The sequence below is a fragment of the Saccopteryx bilineata genome, chromosome 1 (genome assembly GCF_036850765.1).
Source record: "Saccopteryx bilineata isolate mSacBil1 chromosome 1, mSacBil1_pri_phased_curated, whole genome shotgun sequence".
Lineage (NCBI taxonomy): Eukaryota > Metazoa > Chordata > Mammalia > Chiroptera > Emballonuridae > Saccopteryx > Saccopteryx bilineata.
In genome coordinates, this window is record NC_089490.1 from 181,434,043 (window position 1) to 181,447,686 (window position 13,644).

Consider the following 13,644-nt stretch of genomic DNA (forward strand, 5'->3'; position numbering starts at 1 on the left):
GGCCCTCAATAAATAATTGTGTGAAAAAGTGATTCTGTATCTGGATTGAAGAGGATGGAGAACTTAGAGCCCTAGGATATTTATAGAGAATTTCCAGAAAGTTTCTATGCTAGGAATATGGATCTCTTCTTATTATCATAAAGCATTTAGTGAGCATGAGTTCCTACGGTGGCCCTTGGACCACCAGCCCAACATTGAAGGTCACACTCTAAGTGCTCAAAATATTTGTTGATCTAAATCCTAGATGACCTTTGCCTACTAGCCTATTGAAGACCTTCACATGATAGCTTGTTCCTGGTGACATGTATCTATATTGAAGGCTTAAGTCCAGTTCTGGGAGTCGAGTGCAAGTGGGACAAATGCCCCTTTATAGGAACTCAGCCTCTGAAGTGCAGGCTGGCTTGGAGAAGACTGGAAAGAAAGCCAGCGGCGTTGTAGTATAAATACTGATCGACTTACGACCTATGCAGCTTACGGCCATTCGACTTTATGACCATAATCGCTAGCCACGACTGCTCCGCGTCTGGCAGTGCAAGCGTTGCCCAGCTGGGCGTATGACAGTGCGGACCAGCTTCTGGCAGCACTACCGTCTCCACGTGCACCATTTCAACTGTTATCCCAGACTCGGTACAGCAATTTGTGTTTTGTGTCTTGGATATTTTTCATCAAAACCCTCCCAAGATGTCTACCAAGAGGAAATTGTCTTTGCAAATATTAAACCAATTGTACTGGTAATGCAGTGTTTTACTTAAACCTGACGAATGTAAAAATAAGAAACAAAATGGTGTAGAGATGATACAAATGGCATAAAATGAACAAAGGAAATTATGATATATAACAATAATGAAAGAAAATTATGATAAAATATGACTTAAAGATTTTTATAACATCATTTCACAGTACTGTACATATAGCCTACTCAACTTATGACCATTCGTGTTACGACCGGTCTGTCGGAACCAATTGTGGTCGTAAGTCGAGCACTAGCTGTGTTGAATGTGTCTGGGGCATACCAGTATCCTTGTCAGTTTCAGAAGGGTCAGTAAGTATCTTGTTTCCTGCAAAATTTCATGCATAGCAAGGAGATGAAATGATATTGAGAATGAAATGAAATGTCATCCACAGTGAAATGAAATGTCTGGGAAAAGGAAAAGGACGATAGAGGTGACAGTCAGGGGCAGACAGCTGTTTAGCATAAGTTAATGTACTGGCCAGCTCAGTCAAAACAGAAGCCTAGATCTGGCTTGCACCAGGATATATTAGACTCTAACCCAGTGGTAGAAGTGGAGGGAATAAAAAAAAGCAATTTCCAAGGCATAATATATTTTATGTATGAATTGCAGAAACACCAAAAAGACCAAGGAGTAACTGCTAAGTGTTTTTCATATATTTTAGATTCTTGTCATCCTTGTGTCTGTGCCAGTTTCTCTGGAATGCAGGACTCAAGTAGTTTGATGTGCCAAGTTAAGCTATGTGTCTCCACGGAGGCGCATAGGAGATTTTAGTGGGAACCGGCCAGAGATGTGCGTATACCCACACCCACACATGTAAGTACATGTTAACTGCCCATGAGCATCAATTAGAAGAAAGCAAGCCAGCCAGGGTCCTTACATATTTCTTACAATATAACATTTTACTGGATATTGCTAAGTAAGTCCTCCAATTATAATTTAAAGATATTTAAAATGCAATGACTAAGACCTCAGTTTCTAAAAGCTTGAAATATTTAGAAAGACTAGAAGAAGACAACTTGATTTAGTGTTTTTCTAATTATAAGCAGCTGACCAAAGCAAATCCTAGTAAGACATCTTAAAGTTTGCTTTCCCCCCTAGGTATACACGAAGCAAAGCACAGAGGCAATTACACAACCAAACATCAAGGATGTAATGAAGACAAAACACAATTAGATCATAACCCACTCCCCTGGGAGCACCTTGGACAGAGTAAATACTTAATGCTTCCTTTAAACGAGAGGGGTTAGAGCTTCGATCTGAAGAACACCAACACCACTGTCATAACCATCTAATGACCCAGCCATTACCATCAGTTTTTGTCATGTGGTGGGCAGTCACAGTAAAGCCCAGGGGAAAGAAAGCCAAAGTCTTGGGAAGAACAACTATGTCCAGGTGGGTATGGCTCCCACCTCTGCAGTCGTTTTACCTGTCTGGTCTCAAAGTGCTGGTGAGCAGTCAGGTGGGTCGGAGAGGTGAGTGCTGCAGCTGGAATAGCTTGCCTACCTGCAGCTGCCTCAGGGAAAAATAGGAGGTGTAATCTGATTTGCAAGGTGTCTATATTCTTGAAATTTTGAATTTAAATACAAAGTGAAATAATAATATTATAAATGCACATTAGTTTATTGCGTAAAGGACATCCCGATGTACCTTCTCTCAAGTGCAAACTCTCACTTCAAATCAAAACAATACAGATAATTTTTAAACCATTATATTCTTTAAGTTTGACTTTTAAATGGCAAACTTATGGTCAAATATCTCTTCTTATGGTAAAAATAATTTTGTGTTTCAAAGCAATAGATTAATAAATTGTTGTACAAGAAATATACTTAGCAAATTTTTAAAAGTACGGAACAAACAAAATGTAGCCCCCTTTGCATTTTTATGATTATTTCATAAAAGAAAAAGTAGTTTGACATCCAAAAAGTAAAAAGGGCACAGAATAAAGAACAGCTGGTAGTCTAACAACAAACACAGGTGAAATATGCTCACAAATATATACATAATATTTTAATTTAGAATTATAATATAAAATTTTATTTTACAATATGTATTACATTGTATACAATTGTTAGTGTGATATACATTTATCAGCTTGTGATTATATAGATTCAATAGGATACCACAAAGTGGAACATAAATGTTCAATTTACTCTCATATTTTACCTTTTTTTTTTTTTTTTTTTTTTTTAGAGAGGAGGGGAGAGATAGAGATAGAGAGAGAGAGAGAGAGAGAGAGAGAGAGAGAAGGGGGAGGAGCAGGAAGCATCAACTCCCATATGTGCCTTGACCAGGCAAGCCAGGGTTTTGAACTGGCAACCTCAATGTTTCCAGGTTGACGCTTTATCCACTGTACCACCACAGGTCAGGCGTATTTTACCTTTTTTATTCACTGTTAAGCTCTGTTTCTTGTTTGGACTTATTTGGAAGTAGGGTCTTTGCGGATGTAATTAGATATAATCAGTTAGGGATCTAGAGGTGTAATCATCCTGGATTTTGGGAGGGCTCTAAATACAATGACTAGTATTTTTCTAAAGAGAGGAAAGGACACACAGATGCATACATAGGGAAGAAGGCCACATGAAGACAGAGGCAGAGATTGAAGTTAAGCTGCCACAAGCCACGAAATGCCAGGAGCCACTAGAAGCTGGACGAAACAAGGATAGATAGTCCCTGAGAGTCTTCCCAGGGACCATGGCTCTGCTGACACCTTGAATCTGGACTTCTGGCTTCCAGCACAGTGAGGGAATAAATTTTTGTTGTTCAAAGTCACCAAATTATAGCAGCCCTAGGGAAGGAATACAAATGTCTTTTGCTTTTTATGGCTCAATTTCCTATCTTCTATATACTTTGCAAGATGAGATTTTTAAACTCAACAAGAGATTCTTTATAGAATCTCTTTGTTGACTAGATAACACTTTTTCACAAACTCCTTGCTAGCTTTCAGACTCCATCTTTCATCGTCTCAGCTGCTCAGCCTCTGCCATTTATCCTGCATTCGCTTCTGTTTGCTTCCTTGTGTCCCGAGAGGCACTAGCAGGAGTGTGTTTGGTGCCAATGGATAGGTGCCCGTCTACTGCCTTTTTTGTCCATGTGATGCTTAACAAGTCTCAGAACTAACTCAGTGGATTTATACTTGGAAGTGTCCGTTATACTCAAGTCTTTTCTAACACGGTCATGCCTCTACTATTCATTTTCTTACATCAGCATACAGGCATTTGCTATTGATATTTATAACTAGTGGCCCATTTCAGAGACTCTTTTTTTTTTTTTTACAGAAACAATGTCTCCTTATTTGGTAACCCCTCCCTGGCACCTGCATGTCTGTTTGGGAGCTATAGTAATCCCCTACTAAATTCAACGCTGGAAGCAGACTCTTACTGGTCTTTTATAAACAGCACACATCATAATTTAGTCAAGGAAGTACACAAATATTTATTAAGCACCAGGTAAAGGCCTGGCACCGCATCGAAGGTATTCGTGCATAAGTATTGTCATGTATCCACCAAATAGAAAGGAGAGAAGAATCCCTCAGTCTCCATTTCCAGCCCTCTGGCTCTCCCCAAATGCTGGTCTTTTCTCCTCTAAGTCCCTACTACCACAGACAGGGCTGCTTTCTTGCGTAGACACTAGAGTTTCTCTAGCTAATGTGAAAACAAAAGAGAAAATATATTCTCTGCCACTTCTGAATCCTAGTTCTGTCTTTTGGGTAGCAATGCAGAAAAGAAGTGAAACCAATTCTGCAGCAGACATCCTTTAAAGAATCCTGTCCTGGGCGGCCCTCTCTCCTGCATCTCCTTCCACAGCCCCGCATCCCACTCCTATCTCCCCAGTGCCAGTTCCCAAAGGGAGCCTGCCAGGGTTGGAGCCAGGGTCCCTGGAGCTACTGGGTTATAGAGAGATTGGAAGGCTTATAGGAGAGCGACTCAGGGGCATGAGTATTGGGAGCCCTTTGGGAGCTTGAGCCAACAGCCACTGACAATCTGTACATAAAAATTCACCATTTTTAACCACTAGTCTGGCCACACTGGTGGGTGCCAACCGATAGCAGCCTTGCCTCACTGTGTGACCAACATTGAATGACTTACCCAAACTGCTCATGCATCAAAGAAATCATATTTGTCCCACCTACCTTGCAGCATTATAATGGGCCATAGTCTGTAATGAACCCTCGCTGCTTAATAGCAGAATTTCAGTGGCTTTTATGTAAACTTTACCTTTATATTCATCAGGACTACTGTGTAACTTTAAGCAAATTATTTAAAGTATCTGTGCATTTTTCTTCCCTTGTAAAATGAGAGGGGGGAAGAAACTCCCACCCCATAGGGTTGTTATGAAGATCACATGAGTTGATAGGTGTAGGGAGGCTGGGCAGTGCCTGGTGCCATAATCATAATTAGGGGGCACTGAGCTGGCAGCTACCTAAGTCCTATACGTTGAAAGAGAGGATCTGGGCTCCAGTGACTAAAAAGAAAGCCCTGAGGATGTCCAGAAAGGAAGGCTGTACCTTAGTTCTGTTTGCTAGATATTTATATTATCAGCTGTTGGTAGCTCCCAAAACAAACAGAAAAGGCAAAAAGAGTTATTTTTCAACCCTCCTATACACCTCTTAAATATTTTCTCTTGATTTCCTGAGTCATCAAATACCATGCACCCCCTTCTCTTGACAATCTGTTACTTTTTCACTATTGTCTTATGGGAACTAGGGCAAATTGCTTCACTTCCTGGAAACCTCACTTTCTCTTCTCTTGAACAGGAACAAACACATGAGAATCTGGCAAAATAAGGCAAAGGAAGTCCTTTGAAAGTGAGAAATACTGTGAAAACATTATGGAGGAAGCCGTTTTTATGATTTATTAATTACATAAGCACAAACTGCTATTTGGGATTGAAAATGTTCCCATAAGATGCATTCAAGCCTCAAGATAGATAGACAAGACCTATGGAGATATTCAAAAGGATGGAGGGTGATGTATCTTGAAGGTAGACAGACCAGAAGGCCAGAGAGTGGCTTAATGACAGTGTTCACATATAGAATATGTTAGAGAAGATTATGTCCAACTGTTTTCCATCTTCACTGATAACAGAATAAAAGATGGGCATCAACAGGAGGGATTTGGAATAAATATGAAGAATTTTTCTGCCAGTAAGGATTTTTTAAAATGCATGAGTCAGTCTGCATGGGGTTTCTTCTCTGGAGGTCCATAGATTTGATATGTAATACGGACATGAGGACCAGTACATGGGGGCAGACGGGTTTGCTAGGATGGCAGAACTCTGGGTGAAAACATCCCAGACTTTCTCGAACTACCATGCCCATGTCCATATTTTTCTTGAACAAATTTCTGTTTTTAGTCTTTCCCAATTTACTGACTTGTGTGCATCCTATATCTAAATTAACATTCCCATTTATTAAAAGGCCGTTGTTTCTAGAGATGAAGAGCACAGACTTGAGAGTCAAAAAGCCTGGGTTCCAATCCTGCCTTTGCCCCCATTCGGCTGTCTGTCACCTTGGCTAATTCACCGATTGCTTCACCTTAGTTTCCTTCTCTGTAAATGGACAAAATAATGATTCGTACATTAGGGCTGGTTGTAAGCATACCTAGCAGGGAAAAGTAAATGCTCAAAAGTAGTAGTCAGAATTAGGTAGGCTGAAACAACCTCTCCATGGTTTCGGGGGGGGGGGGGGCGCTTAGATCTTGCCCCTGGAGATTTGTTTGTGCTGTTCAATGTTTTCTATGTGTCAACTTTCTAGTCTGTAGAGTATTCTTCTTCATTTAAAAAGGAAAAAAAAACCCTACACACAGGAAAATACATCTTCCTTATTTACTCTAGTCGTCATCCTCGGAATTTTCTCAAGCTCCATTACATCTGCCTTGAAGGGAAGTGACCTGGAATTGTTCAAGTGATGTCCTCCCTAAAGGCAGAAAGAGGAACCGAATCATTTATTAGGGTGCCTTGGGGCAATATGAATGTAAGCAGTGACGCTTAGGCTGAGAGAATTTCTTTTCTGTTTTCAGACTGCCTCATCGGTACACAAAGATCTCTTTCTACCACTAGAGGTCACTGTTAAAGCAGTTTTTCAAAAGCAGAAGCCTGACAACAGCAGCCAAGCTGAGAAAAGAATCCTTCCGGACGCGAGTGAGTGAAAAGATATCATACCGGTAGGCTGAGGGCAACAGCTGGGGTTTTATCAAGTTTCTAAATGGAAATCCATTTCTAATCTCTTCTTGTTTCTCACCCCTAGAAAACAATTCCATTCTCCCCGTGGCCGTAAGACCTCGACCAGGGGAAGGTTTGGGACTGGAAAGTCTGCTCTGGCTTGGACTGCTGACTTCCACGGCAGCCTCTCCAGCCCTGACATGTAAACCAAGCAGACCGCTGTATTCTGACAGTCTTTAACCCATTTGCATGTGTCAGTCTCTCACCACACGTACACACACACCTGCACCCTTAGTCAATTACACAAGACTTCTCTTCCCAGCGCGTTCTTCCCCTCCACTTTTATACCCAAATAGACTGCCTTCCTTCCTGGGGATTAAGACCAGATTCAGCCTGCAGTTTAAGGCCTCCTTTACCTAATTCTGTTGACTTTATATCCTAGTTGCTTTTTGAATGTATCTACTTCTGTAAAATCAGAATAACAACAGTACTCACTTCATAGCGTGGAGTCTAAACAAGACCACCATTCGGTAGTGTCCAACAGAGGGCCCTGCCCACTGTAGGACCACCTCTGTGCTGGATTCCACAGTTCTTCCAGCAGCCATCAAGGGGGATCCTCAGAACCTGCCCAACTCCTGTCAGGATTCCCAGATCCCTCCCGATCTGCCTGTGACCACCAGGACTAAGCCCATCATACGGCGATCTCTTCTGATGTCCATCCCTACTAGACCCAGGACTCTCGGGTCATCTCTCCTCCCCGAGAGCCTAATAACTACAGGGCTCTGCCCACCTCCTTTGCTGACCTCATCTAGAACCCTTCTCACGTCCTGAAACCCTCTCATCTGCCCGCTGGGACTTGTGTTAACCACCAGCAAAGTCCTCCTATTTCCCTCTGCCTCTTCTGAGTGTTCCCTTCGCCTCCCTCACTGACACTGGACTGGTCCACTAGGGACACCGCCTCCCTGGCAGCCTTGGCAGTGGGGGCCTGGATGCTTTCCGACAGGGCCTGGACGTGAATGGGGCTCCCTTTGCTCTCCCTTGCCGCCTTGACCATGCTTGCTCAGCTCTGATGATTTTATTGTCAAAGTATTACTTTTTTAATTTTCTTGATTACTTTTTGATTATTGTAATACCTGTCTCACCTTCACTCTATCCAATATTACTCCTGTCTTGAATCTTAGTAATTTCAAGTTACACACAGGTGATCTTTCCAGAACACCCAGGCCTCTCCTCCAATGATCTCGACCTCTAACCGACCTCACCCACTATTCCCATGGTCATAGTCTCTCAGCCAGGGGTGTCCAACAGGGCTTTCCATGATGATGGAAGTATTATATATCTGTCTGTAAGGCAGCTCCAGTCACATGTGGTTACTAGGCACTGGAAATGTGACTAGCATGACTGAGGGACTGAATTTTAAACTGCATTTAATGTTTAATTTAAATGTAGAGCTTCTATCTGTGCTTGTATTCTCTTTGTGTTCTCCTGTTTCTATACGAACTTAGCTCCTAATGGTCAACTCACCCCCTCGCGCTGCTAAAGAACTCCTCCCTCTTTTCTTCATCGGCTCATCTCTGCAATGTCCACAAGGTCATTAACACCCACCTACGAACATGCTGTTATTTCACCCATCTTAAGAAAGGCCTCTCTTGACCCCAGTTTCCTACCTGGCCCTGCTCTGTCCCCTCACTCCCTCCGGAGCCAAACTCCTTCAGATAATTCTCTAAACTCACAAACACCAATTTCTCTCCTCCTACTATTTTTTGAATCTCCATTCAAAAACTGCTCTTCACTGGGTACCAGTGACTCCATATCGATAAATCTAGTAATTATTCCCCAGTTCTCATCTAACTTGATCCGTTAGTAGCATTTTACAGTTGCTTGACTCTCTCCTCCTTGAAACATTTTTTCTTTCTTTCTTTTTTTTTTTTTTGAAACACTTTTTCACTCGGCTCCCAGGACAGCACATGTGCCTGGTTTTCCTCTCAGCTTTCTGGCTGCTCCGTCTTCATTCCTGTACTAGTTTCTCTTCCTCAGCTTCTAGACCTCTGAATGTCAGAATGCCCAGGGACTTTATCCCTGGACCAACCCCACCCCCTCCCCCTCCCTGCCCGTCCTCTTTGCTCCTGTTTATTCACTGCCTGGTTTATCTCATCTAGTCTCATAACTTTAAACATCACCTGTATGCTGATCATTTCTACATTCTTATCTCCTACGCAGACCACTCCCCTGAAGTCCAGGCCAATAGATCCAACTGCCAACTTGACATCTCTGATTTAACAGGTCCCAAACTGAACTGCTGATATCCACCTCCCTGCAAAAATAGCTTGCTCCTCCTACACTCTTCTCCATATCAGTTAAGGGCGATTCCCTTTTTTTCCAGCCACTCAGCCAAAAACCCTTAGACACATCCTTGGTTTCTTGCTCTCCCCCACCCATTACACACACACACACACACACACACACACACACACACACCCCACCCCACACACCACTCACACCCTGCCTGTTTTTTTAAAGCTAACGTTCAGTGAGCTTTTAATATGGGGTGAGCACTATGCTAAGGCTTTTACATGCTTTATCTTATTTAATTCTCATAAAAACCTAATGAAAAATGTAGCATCTGCCTTCTACACATGAAGGAAAAAAAAAACCACAAAAAGGTTAAATACTTTGCCCAAGGTCATACCACTTACTAAGTGCTAGAGGTAGGATTTAAACCTAGGGAATCTGATTCCAGGGTACCTACCCCACACTCATCAGGGTAACAGATTGTCTTATCCTCCTGAACTTAACTCTGTCTTCAAATCCTGTGCTCTCTGGAGAAAGAAAAGAAAGAAACAAACAATGGAAGGATGAAAGGAAGGGAGGAAGGAAGGAAGGAAGGAAGGAAGGAAGGAAGGAAGGAAGGAAGGAAGGAAGAAAGGAAGGAAGGAAGGAAGGGGGAGGGAGGGAGAGATCGAGGGAGGGAGGGAAGAAAGGAAAGGAGGAAGGAAGGAAGGAAAACAAACAAATCCTGTGCTCTCTGAAAGCTCAGTGCTCATGTCCTTCATGAAGCCTCACTGTCTACTCCAACACACGCTGAGGGGCTGAGGGTTCCTTTCTCAACTCCTATAGCACTCACTGTTGATGCCAAGTACTTCAACACTTGTCAACATACTGTGTTATTATTTTAACTTAATTTTTTTTTTCATTTTTCTGAAGCTGGAAACAGGGAGAGACAGTAAGACAGACTCCCGCATGCGCCCGACCGGGATCCACCCGGCATGCCCACCAGGGGCGATGCTCTGCCCACCAGGGGGTGATGCTCTGCCCATCCTGGGCGTTGCCACGTTGCGACCAGAGCCACTCTAGCGCCTGAGGCAGAGGCCACAGAGCCATCCCCAGCGCCCGGGCCATCTTTGCTCCAATGGAGTCTTGGCTGTGGGAGGGGAAGAGAGAGACAGAGAGGAAAGCGCGGCGGAGTGGTGGAGAAGCAAATGGGCGCTTCTCCTGTGTGCCCTGGCCGGGAATCGAACCCGGGTCCTCCGCACGCTAGGCCGACGCTCTACCGCTGAGCCAACTGGCCAGGGCCAACTTAATATTTTTTTTAAGTTAGAGGAGGGGAGATAGTGAGACAGACTCCTGCATGCACCCTGACTGGGATCCACCGGGCATCCCCCCTCCCCCGTCTGGGGCTGATGCTTGAATCAACTGGGCTATCCTCAGTGCCCATGGTTGATGCTTGACCAATTGAGCCACTGGCTGTGAGAGAGAAAAAGAGAGAGAAGGGGGAGAGGGAGGGGAAGAGAAGCAGATAATTGCTTTTCATGTGTGCACTGACCAAAGATCAAATTATGGACATCTGCATGCTGGGCCGATGCTCAATCCATTGAGCCAGGCGGCCAGGGCCTCAACTTAGTATTCTATGCTACAATATTAAGGTGACCAATTGTCCTCCTTTAGGGAGGACAGTCTTTTGTAAGTTCCCTCCTCCCTCGAAAAGTGTCCTACTACATTTGATATTGGAAGACTAATCTGTAAATGTCCGTATTCAATCAATGCAGAGTCGATCCATTGCGTGTGATGTGATGGATCTGTATCTAAATGAGTACTTTTTTCTTACAATTATTATTAAAAATTAATAGGCATGTAAGCATAATTATAATATAAAATATTACAAAAGTTTTTATTATGCATTTATTATATTATAGTGTATTATTGTTGCAACTAACAAAATGTTTCTTTTATTCATGATATTGTTTTCTTCCATTTATTTTTATCCTCCTTTTCATTGTAAAAAAGTTGGTCACCTTAACAATATATATGGTGCTCTTATTTAGTGATTTCATACATATTCATTTTTTCCTCTTCAATTCATTCCTACTCCCTTAGAACAATCTAATACTGTTTTCCCCATGAATAAGGCACACTTTTTTCCTGAAAATTTTGGGGTCTAGAAACAGAGTGCATCTTATACACTGATTGTAGAACTGTGGCATTTCAAATGCCATAGATGGGACTGAGGATGAGTCAATATATAAAGACAGTGATTTGTCATCAGACACAGATGAGGACAAGCTAATGGATGGGAGTTTTTGACAGTGATCAGGAGTTGTATGAATTTTATGATGAATAAAACTTAAGTTCAATAACTTTATGTAATACTTTTTTTTTTCAAATTTTGGGCCCCAAAATTAAGGTGTGTCTTATACATGGGAGTGTCATAACATGTGGAAATATGGTACTTCTTTTGTATGCTGCTTTAACAGCAGAATTAAGCTAGATGGGATACTGCATAGAGCTGTCCAGGGTATGGTAGGGCTTAACATAGACTAGGACTCGTGCTTTTGAGGCTCATTCTACTATACTCTTGCTGAATTTCCAGCTCTTACAGCACAAGTAACAGCACATAATCATTAGGGCCAGACTGACCAAGTTAATTCTAGTTCTGTCACTTAACCCAAACTAATAACCTGTTCATGGAGACTATTTCTTCACTTGTACAAATGGAGAAGATCCCTAAAACACGCGGTTGCGGTGAGCAGTGAAAGGTATTAATAAGTAAAATCTCAAGCGTTTAATAAGATTTCATGTTCTCCTCCCTTGTCCACTGCCCTCCTGCACCAAGATGGCTACAAGAGGCATCTGAGAATCATTACCCTTTTAACAAAATCAGATAAAGCAGGATTTCTCAACCTTGATAACCGTTGGTCGTGGGGGTGGTCCTGTGCCCTGCAGCACGGTTAGCAGCTCTCTGGTTCTGACCCTTGCCACATGCAGTAGCACACCGCACCCCCGATGTCTCCAGACATTGCCAAAGGTCCCCTGGAGGACAAAATCGCCCTGGTTAAGGAAAACCGAGATGAGGGATATGAAAGCATTCTGCAGGCCGTGCAACCTAAACAAATACAAGTTAGTAATTTATGTAAAAATCTTTTACAGCTGACATGACCTACTTGCAGCTTAGGTCATTAGACAAAACCTTGGGGATCAGGTAGGGGAAACAGAATTGATAAAGGAGACTTGGCTTCTCCTGGAGGAAAGAAATTCCCTAGCGGCCACCATTCTACTTTGTGTTTCTGTAAATTTGACTACTCTTTAAGTTCCCGCTATCCACAGTTTCTCTTCCCAAGTTTCAGTTACCTGTGATCAACTGCAATCCAAGGATATTAAATAAAAATCCCAGAAAGAAACCCAGAACTTTTATCTTTTTTTTTTTTTTCATTTTTCTGAAGCTGGAAACAGGGAGAGACAGTCAGACAGACTCCCGCATGCGCCCGACCGGGATCCACCCGGCCCGCCCACCAGGGGCGATGCTCTGCCCCCCAGGGGGCGATGCTCTGCCCATCCTGGGCGTCGCCATATTGCGACCAGAGCCACTCTAGCGCCTGAGGCAGAGGCCACAGAGCCATGCCCAGCGCCCGGGCCATCTCTGCTCCAATGGAGCCTTGGCTGCGGGAGGGGAAGAGAGAGACAGAGAGGAAAGCGCGGCGGAGGGGTGGAGAAGCAAATGGGCGCTTCTCCTGTGTGCCCTGGCCGGGAATCGAACCCGGGTCCTCCGCACGCTAGGCCGACGCTCTACCGCTGAGCCAACCGGCCAGGGCCAGAAACCCAGAGCTTTTAAATTTGCACACCATTCTGAGTAGCTTGATGAAATCTCGCGAGGTCCGCTCCATCCCACCTGGGACGTGTGCAACTCAGCGCTTTGTCAGGGTCTCCACGCTGCAGACGCTCCCCCAGTCCGGCACTTAGCAGCCGGCTTGGTTATCGGCTCTCCTGTCTCGGTAGGTATAGTGCTTGTGCTCCAAGTTACCCTTATTTAATTCAGTAGTGACCCAAAGCAGAAGAGTGGTGACGCTGGCAGTACAGATATGCCAAAGAGAAGCTTCAAAGTGTTTCTTTTAAACGGACAGGTGAAAGTTCTCGACTTAATAAAAAGAAAGAGAAAATCGTATGCTGAGGTTGCTAAGATCTACGGTAAGAAAAGAATCTTCTACCAGTGAAATTGTGATAAAGGAAAGAGACGTTTATGCTAGTTTTAGTGTTGCAGAAGTTACAGTCACAATGCTTAGTTGTGCTTAGTTAATTAAGGTGGGAAAGGCATTTAATTTGTGGGGAACAGACGTGAACAGGGATTGTACTCTGATTGACGGCAACATGTTGCACCAGGAAGTATTGAGCCTCTATGAAGATTCAGCAGGGGATCCCCTAAAGCAAGTGACTCTAAACCAGTCAGGGGAAGTAAGGGATGATTACACAGACTTAGAAT